Source organism: Marmota marmota, unplaced genomic scaffold (assembly GCF_001458135.2).
Source record: "Marmota marmota marmota unplaced genomic scaffold, marMar, whole genome shotgun sequence".
Taxonomy (NCBI): Eukaryota; Metazoa; Chordata; class Mammalia; order Rodentia; family Sciuridae; genus Marmota; species Marmota marmota.
The window spans coordinates 12,488,139-12,502,399 of NW_025999983.1; the positions used below are offsets into that span (position 1 = coordinate 12,488,139).

A 14,261-nucleotide genomic window follows, 5' to 3' on the forward strand; every position below is an offset into this window, starting at 1 on the left:
GGGGGAGGGGGCGGCTCTGCCTCTCAGCAGGCCGCTGCTCCTCTTCTGCTGGTGGGTCGCAAGCCCGCCTACCTTGCAGGAGTGATTGGAAGCTCTGTTCAGCCGTGGGCCACTGGGCCTTTTCTCTACCTTTTTTTTTTTAAACCAGAATGCATTCTTCTCTGTAATTATACCCTGAATGATTTAAATCTTCAGTACTACATTTAATAACAACTGAAAGCAAGGTATTAGAAGCAGTCAGTTCCTCTTTTAATATACACTGTTGGGACAGACAAATGTTTTCTTTGACAAATAATATTAATTCATTGAATTTTTGACCTAGAAAAATACATAAATGCAAGCTTTTCAGAGACTAAAGGATGAATAGAAAAAAATCCTTATAGTATGCAAAAATGAAGTTTGTTTCCAAAAAGACATGACATTTACAAATATTTATTATCTTTATCTAGTTATAAACATAGTATATAATGCTCCACTTATAACTTCTGGATACAGAACTTCCACTTCAGCTGTGAGCAGAAAATCATCATCAATCAAATTAAGAACCCATCTGGTCAACTTGCTCGTAATATAGAATATGTGGAAATCCAGGGATACTCTAAAATCCATTTTTGGTGTTGCAGTCATGTACTATCTTACCATTGTGTTTTTCTTGATTTAAAAATATAGACACTAATCAGTATAAATTAGTTAGTATTGCATGTAAAAGGTAACATTATACTAGATACATTGTCACTTTTTTGCCAATTTTAACTCTCTTTATATTTAAATCCTTAATACTTTTTTCCTAAAATTTATCATTTTTACTATGGTAACTTTCACATAACATTATGTACTGCTTCTTTTAGATAGAAACTCAACAACTAAATTAGGAGAAAGATATTGTAACTTGCTAGTGAATTACTTATTTCTATTGTGTCACCAGTAATGTTGCCTTGTCAGGATTATGATGAGAAAAATTCTAAAGGGAATACCCTTATTATGCTATAAATTTCAATGTTATTTCAGAATGAATAATTTGATTTCCAAACAAAGCTCCAAGCAATGATTTTTGTTTTTTCTTTTAGATGGGGCATGGCATTGGATACAAGAAACAGTCTCCTTTTTGATTAAAGGTTATCAAATTATTTGCAGTTTTGAAATATGACATATACTGAATGTCCTTAGAGGTTGTCACACAAAATTACTACAAAAAAAAATGACAGAGTGCTGCTTGCTGATATTGCCAGCAACTTGATTCTATTTCAGGTTCTTATCTCTTGGGGCAATGATATGTTTCAGTTTATACAGCAGATCTCCAGAATTTGACTTTCTTCATGCTTCTAAGAGACTGTCAGGAGTTACCCAACTGAAAAGAAAAAAAAAATCACAGAAATACTATTTGTTCTTCCAAGAGGTATTTTGGCAATTCTCTGCTGTATTGGGAGAACTAACTCAAGGGAAGAAGCTCTGTCACAATATTAATGTCAACTTATAAATGAACAGAAAGACTGAATCATTGAGTCCCAGACACATCTGCAAGGGTTGCTCCTGTGATGTCTGATGTGTGCATCACAAAAGTGATTTGGTGGCAATGTTCATGAAAGGATAGTGAGAGTGAAACAATAGGTGGCTTGATTATTTGTTCTGTGGTCAGAGACAAAAATAAATGCTGTTCTTATAAAATAACTTGAACATGCCTTCTATTATCAATTTAGTGATCATTGACAAAGAACCTGGAAAGGCAGTCTCACCTGGTCTCTTTGGTCTTTATAGTCACTGGGTTTGTGTCAGCAGAGATACACATTGAACAACCAACTTTAAAATTTAAATGCTAGTTGTTAGCAAAATAATGATAGTAATTAGAGTAAGGAAAATTCTACTTTATACATAGATAATAATAATTCCGTGGGTATAAGATATGAGTCCATTATCCCAATTTCTGATGAGACTTAGCTCTAGTGAAATATTACAAAATTCAATGGGCATAACAGTGAGGTAATATTTAGATCAAACCTGTGACTTTTTGCCAGCTATATGGAAATTTTCCCATCGCTTCTCGGCCTTTTGGCTAAGATCAAGTGTAGTATATGGAAATTTTCCCTTTGGCAATGTCTAATAAGGCACAAGCTCAACTACAGCAGGTCACTTTAACTTTCATAAAAAATCAAGGTGTCACATACTATAAAAACTGTTCCAGAAGTGCTGTGAAATAGCACTTTGACTAAAAACACATATTTAATAACTATACAGTAGTTGCTAGATTCATTCTATACAAAAGGATCACATTATAAAGTATATCATATAACCCTGGGCATCTTTTCCAATATTCTCTTGCTTCAGGTTTAGGCCTCTGGGAATGGGTAAATCTCTAACCTAGTAGAATATTCTTACAGATGGGATAAGCAGGTGACTAAGAGAATAAGTAGTAATTATCAGGGACTTACATTATCTTATGGCATTCTAATTTGGTGTATCTGAACATACAGGTAAAGTACATAAAATTGGAGGTTCATGAATAGAAATATAGCATTAATACCTTACACAGACTTTCAATAGAGAGAATAATGAGAGAAAGTAAGGGTTAAATGTTAAAAGCAGTAGATTACCAGGTTTGTGTCCAAAAAAGAAAATGAGAGACATTCATTTTTAAGTCTTATTTTGTGTTCCAGATCACAAGTCCAAATAACGTAGCCTGCAAACCAGTGGACATGTCAACTTGATATACTGCTGGCATCTCACGTTCTGTACCATGTATTTGGTCATTCCATCTTCCTTCTTCAGGTTCTCAACTTGGAACCAATCCCTTCAGAAGAAAGACCAAAGTTCTTTCTAGGTGCTAAAGCAACCAGTAGTAAAGCACTGACTTGAATTTTCAGATGGGTGAATGCAATTTGTTGTTATACTAGCAATTTCCCATTATGAATCCAAAGAGGGCTACTTCTTTAAAAATTTTAACACTCTTATATTCTTTCCTGGCTGTCAAGCATTATCAAAATACTTTATGGATAATATTTTTCATTCCTTACTCCAGAAATTTTATATGTATCTTCCTATTACCATAGGATTTTGAGAAAAACACTTCTTTAAGGTCACAATAGAGGGAAAAGGTGGAATCACAGTCCAAATAATGTATAACCAAGCCCTTTGTTTTATACATTATTCTATATTGCTAGCCAAACATGATACCTGGTATACTAATACATGTTGCTACTCACCTGAAGGATTTTATAGTTCAATATTGATGTTTTTGTTGAACAGATCTCATTATCTTTAATTTGCAGTGGAAATAATGAAGGTCTATTGCAAGAGGGACCTACATATTTACCAAATTGGAGTGTTTCCCACAATTGATAGGCTGTCACATGGGGTTGCCTTCCACAGAATGTTTTAAGAAAATTTATCGGAGCAGCCAAATGTGTATATATTCTTGCCAGAAAGAAGTTTCATAACTAAATTCCAAACATGCTCTTCTAGTAGGAAAAATATATTAAAGCTAGCTGATTTTTGATGGCATATAACTATTACCACAGTTGTTGAAATAAGGATAAAATTGCACTCATCTGATTGGAAAGTTGCCAGTATTACATGGTGAAATTGTTTTTATTGTTAGAGTCACTTTGAAGGACCTTCCCTCCATGAATCATTTCTTTCTTCCTTCCTTCTAGAGCCTTTTATTAACCACCATTGCTCCCAGTTTGTTTTTCAGATTACATACAACATCTATTGTATGCTGCTTGGCAGCAGAGTGATTTGTATAGACGCTTTTAACTCATCCATAAGTACACAGGCTTCTCAAGGTCAGAAATTGTGTTTACACTTTACAAATTTCCTCTGAAACAGCTGTGACATGAATGTCTATTGATTTATTTAATTGATGAAGAAGGAAACATTTGATAAAAATATTGTAATGTGTGTTTATTTACTCTTTCTATTAACAAATTTTACACTCTTCTTCCTCTTCCTTTTACTAACTATAACTTATAGGAAAATTAAAATTAAAGGAAGCAAAAATTTCTCATTTCCTTTGCTTTAGCATGAGTTTTTTTCAGTTGTTCTAATTCTTGCCCATTATTTTGACATTGAATTATATACAATTTTATTATAATGATTTTATTACAATGTGGATGCCTTTTCTTATATTTTTATTTTGATATAATATTTTCATTTTAAGATACTCATATTTTATGTGTTACTTTCAATTATCATATTTAATTATGAGACATCTTATACAAGTGATGCATAATAATTTAAAACTTTCATCATTATTAGCACTATTGTTAGGTATATATAGTGTTTGTTTCTATTCCCCTACAGAAATATCATTGACATGGCATTAAATCTGTGCTCTTATAGCCAATTCTAAGAAGGATTCATGAAGAGTATGATAATATAGTAAAAGACAATGAAACATAAAAATATTGTAAAGATTATTGGCTTAAATTATTTAAAAATATGTATAAAGTTTCTATAAAGAAACTATTTGGTCTCATAATGCCAAATGTGACTAAATATATTAAAATTTATTCAGAAAACTCATTGTTTCATTCCAAATTGTAGGGAAAAAAATTTGAATGGAACTAGTTTAGTTGAATTTTATTTCATGGAAGGTCATTCATAAGAAAATAAGGTAGAATTTAAGAAGGAAAATGTGATTAAAAAACAGGACTCTGAAATCACTGGGTCTGGGATACTCAAGAAGTTTTTCAGTTGAATAAGGGAAGACAAAACAAAATCTGGAGCATGATGTGAACTCTAAGGAAAAAAAAAATAGTACACTGAAATATCGATCACAACTTTGCACAACTTGGTAATCTTTCCAATGTGCAGCCCCCTTGAATGTGAAACCTTGAGTGGGTTTTTGTACAAGAGCAACTAGAGAAGCTAAGTGGCTCCTCTAATCTAAAGACGGCTGTACTAAACCCTTGACTGCTATTTATCTTCTAACTTCTTTCTTGCCTGTCTCCCTCCTCTCTTCAATTTTTCCTCTTCTCTCTTTCCATTGTTTTATCCTTGATGACCTACACTCTGTAGGTATGTAAGTTCTTTCCTACCAGGGGGAGAAACAGCAAAGAACAAGACAAGACACCTACCCCTGCTCTCACGTATTATACATTAGAGTCAGGGAGACCATAAAACAAAAATACTACCAACCAAAGAGCATAAGACATAGAACAATAAAGAAACAGAAATAGAGTCCTGTGGTAGTGACTGATAGAATTGTACATGGGTGTGTGTGCATATGCGTTTTATGCTTTTGAAGGAGTGATCTTGGAAAGCTAAGACATGAATATCATCAAAGACTTAGTTATAGGAAGAGACTGAATAAAATTTTCCAGAACAAACTGCAAAGTCAAAGTTATGACTGCAGGCATACAGATGATAATTCAAAGAAACAGGAATAAAGCCAGTGCTGTTAGAACATAGTGACTTCAGGGAAATAAATTCTATAGACTTTTGTCCTCTAGGGAGGGACAGAGCATTCACATGTATATGAGAATTATTGAATCACCAACCCACACCTGCCACGGCAAGATCAGAAGGAATGATCATAAAATCGGTTGGATCAACTAGTACAAGCACAGGGTGCACTATAGTCTCCAAGGAGCAGTATGTAGTCTCCCTTGAACCTCTGGCTAAAATTCTAGGTTTTCAAATTAATTAGGTAGAAATAAACAAATAAAATTCAAACTGTGGTGGCTAAGGAGCAATACTAGTTTTGTCGGAATGAATGAATAATGCATGATAATTATAAAACTTTACTGTTCACTAGGAAAGTATTCCTGTATGGAACAGTGAATATTTTCAATAATTAAAAAAGTTAATTGAGGGGTAAATCAGGCTTAACTTTTAATAAAATCAATTTGCTACAACAAAGCATATACTTTGAATTAAATAAGGTATCTGACTATAGAGTTAATAAAAAAATAGAATTATGACAATATTTTTGGTTTCCAAATATTTGGCCAAAAAAAAGATCATTTTTTCTATCCTGAGTCTCTAAAATTAAATTTAAGAAACAACAAAAATTTAAATTGGTTAAGTTTTACATGAATGATTTACAAAAGTCATTGAAAATGAGTAATTCCTTTTAAAATTAGGTAGATTTTAATTCTTTGATATTTTTTAAAAAGTCAAAAAGTTTGAATTGGTTCCCACCACATCCTGCCTGGGCAGTGGGAATGGGGGTGCCCCACCCCATTATAGATCAATTTATCATAGATCTCTTATTCAAAAGATTCAATATGTGCTGGCTGAGAAATAAAGGCTAAGAAAAACAGAAGGAGGAAAAAACCCCACAGAACACAGAAAGTAGTTTCAAAAGCGGGAACAGGACGGGCAAGCCAATCAGATGGAGGGCGCTTTTATACTCTGGCCAAATGGAGCCCACACTTGCTTTATTTATGTGAGGGGGTGACAAAGGCAGGGATAAGGTTTCAAGGGTAGAGTCTTGCTTTGTAGTGTCTTGCTGTCATTAGGTTAATTGACATCTTGGCAGGTCACATCCATCTCAGGTGCTATGTGGGATCTCCAGCAGAGCTTGAGGGGGAAGTTCACCTGCATCAGGTGATCAACCCCTGTGGAGGTGTAAGGGGAGGTTCCCAATGCCAGACTTATTAGGCTACTATGCACAATACAGTCCACACACAGCCCATGGATTGCTTCTGACAATTGGTATCCATAAAAATATAACAAAAATAGAATTGAAATCCCTCTGAAAAATGGAAGTTTCCTTTTACATAATTGTCTTCAAAGTTGAATACACCTTGATTTGAACTACCCATCATATATTATTTAACAGGCTTCTTTTATATTATATATTCCAATAAGTTATTTTTTATTTTATTTTTTAGTTATAGTTGGACACAATATCTTTATTTCATTTATTTATTTTTATGTGGTGCTGAGGATGTAACCCAGGGCCTTCCACATGCTAGGCGAGTGCTGTACCACTGAGACACAACCCCAGCCTAATAAGTTATTTTATTTGAGAACATTTGACCATATGTCATTTTCTTGTAGAACACAGAATGTGCTGTTTTTTCCTATGCTTTCTGCAGTCTTTACTCAAGATAATACCACAGGCTTCTGCTAATAACATTTTTAAATTTTTGTTGTATCACTTGGATAAAAATAGAACTTATTTTCTTTATTGATTTATGCCTTAGTGAAATTATATAAATGCCCACCTATTTCTAGTACTGCCATGTTTCTATTTCACATATATAAAAATTTTTTAGGGTAATGTGTAAGAAAGGAAATCAACTTTATTTATTTATCCTTAATAAATGATTGATTAGTAGCCCAAACTGCAGTTAGCGATTAACCTATGTGTTATACATGAGACATCATTTTTACAATCTATCAATGTTTTACTTGTATTAATAGTATTAACTAGCATCTAATGAATGCTTACAATGTTTCAAAATCTTCCTTAAGTATTTTGCAACCATTATTTTATTTTTTTACACAGAAGTCTATTAAGATACTATTAACATCCACCTGTTAGGTAAAGATAGTGAAGGATGCAGGTAACCAGTAAACTTGCTTAATGACCTACAGCTAGAATGCTGGAAAGAAAATAAAATTTGCATAGCAAAAAAAGTAGTGGAAATGTTAATTAAATAATGTTTGATAGATTGAATATGAGGAAATATTGTCACTATCAAGAAATTGAGGCCCAAAAGGAATGAAGTAACTTTCCCAGGTCACATGGCTTAGTAGATAGACAACAGGATTCACAATTGATCATGCATGTTTCTAGTCCCCAGGTATATCCAGATTCTTTGACAAATCTTTGAATTACCTTAGTAATCAAGAAATTTTTTTTGTAAGCATGAAGAAATTAGAATCTGTAAGCTGTGATGCTTGAATATAATTGTATAGCTAGAAAATCTGAGAAAGTTTACACAGCCAGTTAATACAAAAGATACAGGTTGAAACCCTATTTCAATATCTCAGCAATAGCCAGTCACTAAATATGATTTTAAAATTCAAATATATATAATTTTTCAATGAAATCATGTGCTAGTTCAATACATTACAATATCATTCACTTCTTATTGGAGTGTGTAATTCATTCTCATTGGAATGTGTAGCAACATCATAGATCTCTTATTCAAAAGATTCAGTGTGCCTTATATTTCCAATAAGGAAAACGAAGAATACAATGAGAGTAGAAAAAGGAGTCAATGAAATCTTTGGGGTTAAGATCATAAGTCAGTTAATTCATAGAAAAAAAGTAAAAGATTGAGAGGTAGTAAGAAGAAGGAAAAAACCTCATGCAGAAGAAAACCTTGTGCAACGCACATAAATATCAGAATATGTGGTTATCCTTTCTGATTAAAAAAAATTACAAGTTTCATAATTATTTATTTTAATTATTTTATTCTTGTGCATTTCTGAGGATATATCATTTTTAACCTTAATTCAAATGCCCATTTTTTTTGTAAAAATGTTCCCTCTTAATAAAATTGACATTTAAGACTATGCCATTATTTCATTATTTTAGGGTAATGTATAAGAAAGGAAATCAACTTTATTTTTAGGATTCCATAAGTATTGACACAGGATGTTTGTAGTTTATAATTTTGTAAGTATTATGCAATTATGTAGCTTTACAAAATATTCTTTGACAAAGCATTTGTTGATGGCAATATTTTAGCACTTTGGAGTGATTTTTTTCTTTATTTTGTAATATAAATTTGCATATTTATTCAGTTGTGATTACTAATAGAAATAACCTGTACAATTTTTGTTTTGAGGAATTTTCTTTGTGCTGTAGATTTATGTTCAACTTTCAAAAAATGTTAAATTAAATGTTCTAATTCTGTATCTGCAACATACAGTTGTGTTTTGTGAACTATAATATTTGACTTTAGGACTTAATATGATGAAAGCAAATATAGGATCTATAACTTCATCCTGTGGGAGCTTTATTAAATTTTGAGAGTAAATTATAATCATTTGAAATAAAGAAGTTTTGCATTTTGTACTAATTTCATTATTCTAGGCACATTTTTATGTTTATTTGAGTTATATTTTCTTGTTAGTGAATACCATAAAAATTTTATTATTAGCTTTGCGAAATAGTAGCACATACCAAATCATTTTTAGAACATTAACTTGAGGGAGATTTATTCTAGCATTTAAACACATGGTAAAACAAAGACATGACATGCATAAATTTAAGAAGATGTAATTTTAATAATTATCAAATTAAGTCTATTCTAAAGAATAAACTTTTAGTATTTGAACAATGAGAGAGTATTAAAAGCTAATATTTCATGTCATACTTATCCAAAAAAACTGGTTTTAAAATTCTGGAAAAGTTGAAGATGTAGTTCAAATATAAATCACATTAATTTCTATTAATAATATCCACATCAAAATAAATGTTTTATAAAATTCACCTTTGACTCAACATTTTATAATGAGTAATTAAGATTTATGCACATGATTATATTATCATAACAATCTTACTTTGCTTAGGAAGGTTATAATAATATGATATCTCTCATTAGCAATACATGTATTGTTAAAGGCAGAAATAAATTTAAAGTTTTGGCATATTTTGTCATAGATACCATGTTTAGTCCAATGCATATCTTACTCTAATTGCATAATAGAAAATTTAAATGACTTAATGAAGGTTGTCTAGCTAATAAATAAAAAAGCTGATTTAACTTTGTCCATTTGGATGAAAGCAGGGAATGAACGTGGGTCATCTAATTTCTTGAGAAACTTGGTATTTCTGAATCAATTATTTATAATAATATAAAACAGTTTTAAAATATGCTACTCTTTGTGATAACCACTAATGACAGTGGGAACAAATATAAAATTACATTTGAAATTAAAAGAATAGTCCCAAAGTTTATTTACATTTATAAGAATACTTCAATTTTTTCCCTAACCTATTATTAAGAAAAGAATGTATACTAGTCTCCATAACTATGTGTTTTCTTCATCTTCTTGAATATAAACCACTGACATGGATAAAGGAAAATGTCATTGTTCATTTATTCAGAGTTAACTGTCAAGTGGAATCAGATTGTTCAATTCAAGTTCTTTAGCATCTTCTCACTCAGTAATAAAAACACATAGTGGGGGAAAAGCCTCAAGAAGTTTGAGGAGATTCAGGAAATCAATTAGCTGATTTAACTATTTCTCAGGTAAACAACATTTACAACCTGAATATATGGGATTAACCAAATTGCATCCACTTTTAAAAGTGCTAAAATTAGGGGAGAGTCAACAAATTTACTCTTTCAGTTTCCTGATTAGTTGATTTTATACTGTTTTACTCTTTCTTCCTACAGAAGTGTATCAAAGGCTTAAAGAGGCAACAGCAATGCAACTACGAGCTGGCCTCAAACCTGTTATCTTTTCTTCCTGGGAATGTATTTGAAGACTCAAAGTTAGAAATTAGAATGAGTGTGCGTTCTCATCAGTAAGTTATATAGTGCAAATCTCTAAACAATGATCTACATTTGTCTGGGTGAAATGGAGGCAGTACTTGGGGCCACGTGTTGGTGGGGCCACAGGATGGAAGGACCTGGATGAGAGCTGCCTCTCTGGAATTGAGATGAGTAAGAAGCAGACCTTCATGTTGTGAAGCCACTGAGATTTCATTTAGCACAGCTAGTGTTACTCAACAAATGCACGATCTCATATATTATTTACATTTTCTTAAGAAGTGAAGATACTGAGATTTATTTAGAATTTTAGTGAATTTCTCATGAATAATCAGCTACTAATTGGGAAATCTGAGACTCAAATATGGGTTTTTTCTCACTCCACATTATTATTAATATTATTATTTTTGTCTTTTGCCATGTTATCAAATTTGACAGTCTGGTATAGTCTCCATAAATTCTGTCCCTGGAGTCAGAGAAGCTTACATTCACAGTAATTCCAATATTTGCCGGGTATGTGGACTCGGGAACATTTTCTAATGTTTGCTGTTTTTCCCATTTGTGAAAAGGAAATAATAAAAGTTTCTGCTTTATAATGCTGTAAGCATTAAGTGTGAATATGTAAATTAAAGGCTTACAAGAATGCTTCATAAATAACCATAAATAGAGACCATTTGAAGCTTGATATGAAGCCCCCAGTAGTACACAATTTTCAAACTTCATTTTCTACCACTTTCCCACTTTTCTTTTCTATCTTTCCTCATTTATGATCCCAACTTACAAACTTTTCTTGTCCGTTCTTAATTCACTTATGTCAAGCTTTTTATATAAGTCCATGATTTTCAGACTTTGCTATATACAATTATTTTGGGGGCATTTCTTTTTTGTTATTAACAATAAAAAATAAATACAAAATAAATATACAGAATTAAGATGAAAATATCTTAGGTAAAGATACATATAATAATAGTATGTGGTAAAATATGTATTCTCACATAAGTTGCATTTTATTTCTCAGTCTTGTAAATAGTGGCTTGGGGACATAAGTGTAACGAGGAATCGTAACAGTGGCAGTGACCAATATATAGCCTTACATAGGTGCCTACTATGATATCTGTAACACTAATTATCACACAAGGAGAAATGGTGGGCCAGCAATTAACACCAAGGGCAATAGCATATAGCCATGAACTAGATTTAGCTTTCAACAGCAGGTGTCAAGTATATCATTCACCATGTTAATAACCCAACAGCATGAATGGTGATTAAACAAACCAAAGAGTTCTAATAGACAGTAAAATTATAGTTCATTAATGAAGAGAAAATGATGTAGGAAAGAGAAAGTTTGAAATATTTAAAGAGTGAACAGAGGAGAAGGAGAGAGGTAGCAGGTGATGGCTATAATGAAGGAGAAATAAAAGATAACTAAAAGTAATAAAATGAAGACAGATAGGAAGGGAGAACTGCTAGGGTTACCAACACCCCAGCAGTGAAGGTGAGCTGCCTGGGAAATAAAATGTCTGAAATAATCAGTAAGGAATAAAAGACAAAGCCAAAATTAGATTGAAAGGGAGGTGCCTGATGGGTCTTCCAGCCCTGATAGGAACTGGAACTGAACAACTAAACAAGGCCCCAGTTCTTTATTTAAGGGGAAGTACATCAAAGCTTTCAGTGTGGCAGGGATCTTGTAGTAAATAGGTTGTTTGGGGCTTGTGGGTGTTACACCCATCTCCAGGCAGCTGTGTTTGATCCTAAGGCTGTGAGCCTTCACAAACGGGGTAATTTCACCCAGGAGTTCCCAGAAAAGCAGCTTCCCTACCTTAATGGCTCAAACAAACCCATAATTTATACAGGGCTCCCAACAGGAAACAACAGACATCGAATATTAGAGGGGGAAGAAAGTAAAGGAGTAATAAGAGGAACAAAAAACAAAAGTAGGAACAAACAAATAAAAAATCACACTAAAACAAACCCACATGAAATTTACCACTTCAAAGTCAAAATAGGCGAAATAACTAAACGGGTGAAAAAAATGGATTAAAATAAAATATCTATATGTTCTCAAACATATAGATACACACACACACACATAGAATACACACACATACACACACACACAGCAAAGCAAAACACAGAATAACAAAAAAAAAATGGATAAAAATTCTTAAAGGAAAATGAAGGGCTTTTTCTGCTGAGATGAACGAAGCTGTTGGCAAGAATGTAGGTTCGTTTTCATAATATTGCACCCTTCTTTGCATTTTTTGTGGGCTACAGACTCCTTAGATCAAGGGTTGGGGCTTTTAAATCTGACCTCTTTGTGTTTCTCATCAAGCTGCCAGTTGGTGTGGCCTGGAACCAAAGCTGGTTGTAATAGCTCTCAGCTTCCCTTCTCATATAGGGTAGGACAGACTCGGGAGTATTGAGGATTGGGTTCTTTTTTTTTTTTTTTTTAAGACTAGATTGGTGCACTCCCAGAGTGGGGTAGGTACAGAATTATTAATGGAAAATTCCAGTGGCTGGGGTTTAGTTTTGATGGTCCTCTGGAACATTGTTTCGAGATATTTGAGATTAAATTCATACCCCTTGTTGCTGAGCAGATAGTGATCTCTACTGGACATCTGGGACCCAGGGTCTTCCTGGAAATTCCACTCTTAGTGTGGGGGACCCTCCACAGCTCTCACTATTCCACCACATTGGTTTTGAATTTCCCAGGATCGGACCTGGAGTACAGATGTGTCTATCTAACCAGTTTCTGGCTTCTCCACAGCTGATTGCTTGAACTGCCAGAGACAAAGAGATATGGAGCTTCTCTCCTCTTTGTATCCCCAGCCTTGATTGCCTTGGGTACAATCCTCCCTGTGCCTGTGTCAGTCATGCTTGTCCAGATACGCTCTGGCCCACAGGTGTCTGCTGGGACAGTCTGGCAACATCCTTTATGCAGACCCAATCTCCTACCTCTGCAAGCTGCCACATAGCTGCTTACAGATGGTCCCCTCTGCAATTCTGCTCATGTACTGATAGATTCTGATCACTTTTAAATCATCAGCCTGCCCTGCTGTCTCTGAGTAAGTTAACATCAGCTTCCCTCCCTCTTCTATAGGTTTCCCTATGCCAATTTTTTTTCACAGCGCTTTCTTTTCTCTCTGCCTGTGTGGCTCCTCCCCTCTGCAGTGAACTGGTGGCACTAATGCTACTGCCTCCAGAAAAGCCAGTGTATCTTTAATGTATTATTTCTTGTTCTGTGTTCACATCTTCTGGATTTCTGTGTCTCTATGATGATTTTAATGTCCAGTGTTGAATTTCAGTGAATTCCCTGAGCTACCCACCTTGTTGGGAAGCAATACTTCTGCTGCTTGAATCTCCAACTGTGGAGCAAGTAGGGAGTGCTCCTTCCTGTAATCTACCATATTCCCTGCTTCCAGTGTTACCCTATTTGCACATTATATATTAACTACACAGGGTAGATTGCAAAGACAAACTTTTATTAATTCCTACTCCCTGCCCACCCCCCATACTTTTACTAAATTATTCTGGGTCTTGGGTCTTTGTTCTTTATTTATATACCAAATATCATGGTTTCCAGAACTTCCCTTGTTTTTGACATGAATTGTTCTAGGAATTGCACTTGTGCCTCCAAGTATGGTTTAGTTTCTTTAATCCTATTATAACTAGAGCTAACCATGGAGTCAGAGATTGCAGATTTATCTTCAAGAATATAAGTTTAAAAATGTATTTGAAATAAATTAATTTTAAAATAGAACATATTAAATGCTAAAATTACAATTACTATTTTAAAATATGAAAAAATAAAATTATTTAAAATAAAAACAAAATCTTTAAAAATGTTTAAAGACTATATTAACT

General features: G+C 33.4%; 1 pseudogene; it reads left to right on the forward strand.

Annotated features, from left to right (window-relative positions):
* Positions 1 to 2,030: 2,030 nt before the first annotated feature.
* On the forward strand, positions 2,031 to 2,096 carry LOC125617650 (annotated as a pseudogene).
* The last annotated feature ends 12,165 nt before the right edge of the window (positions 2,097 to 14,261 follow it).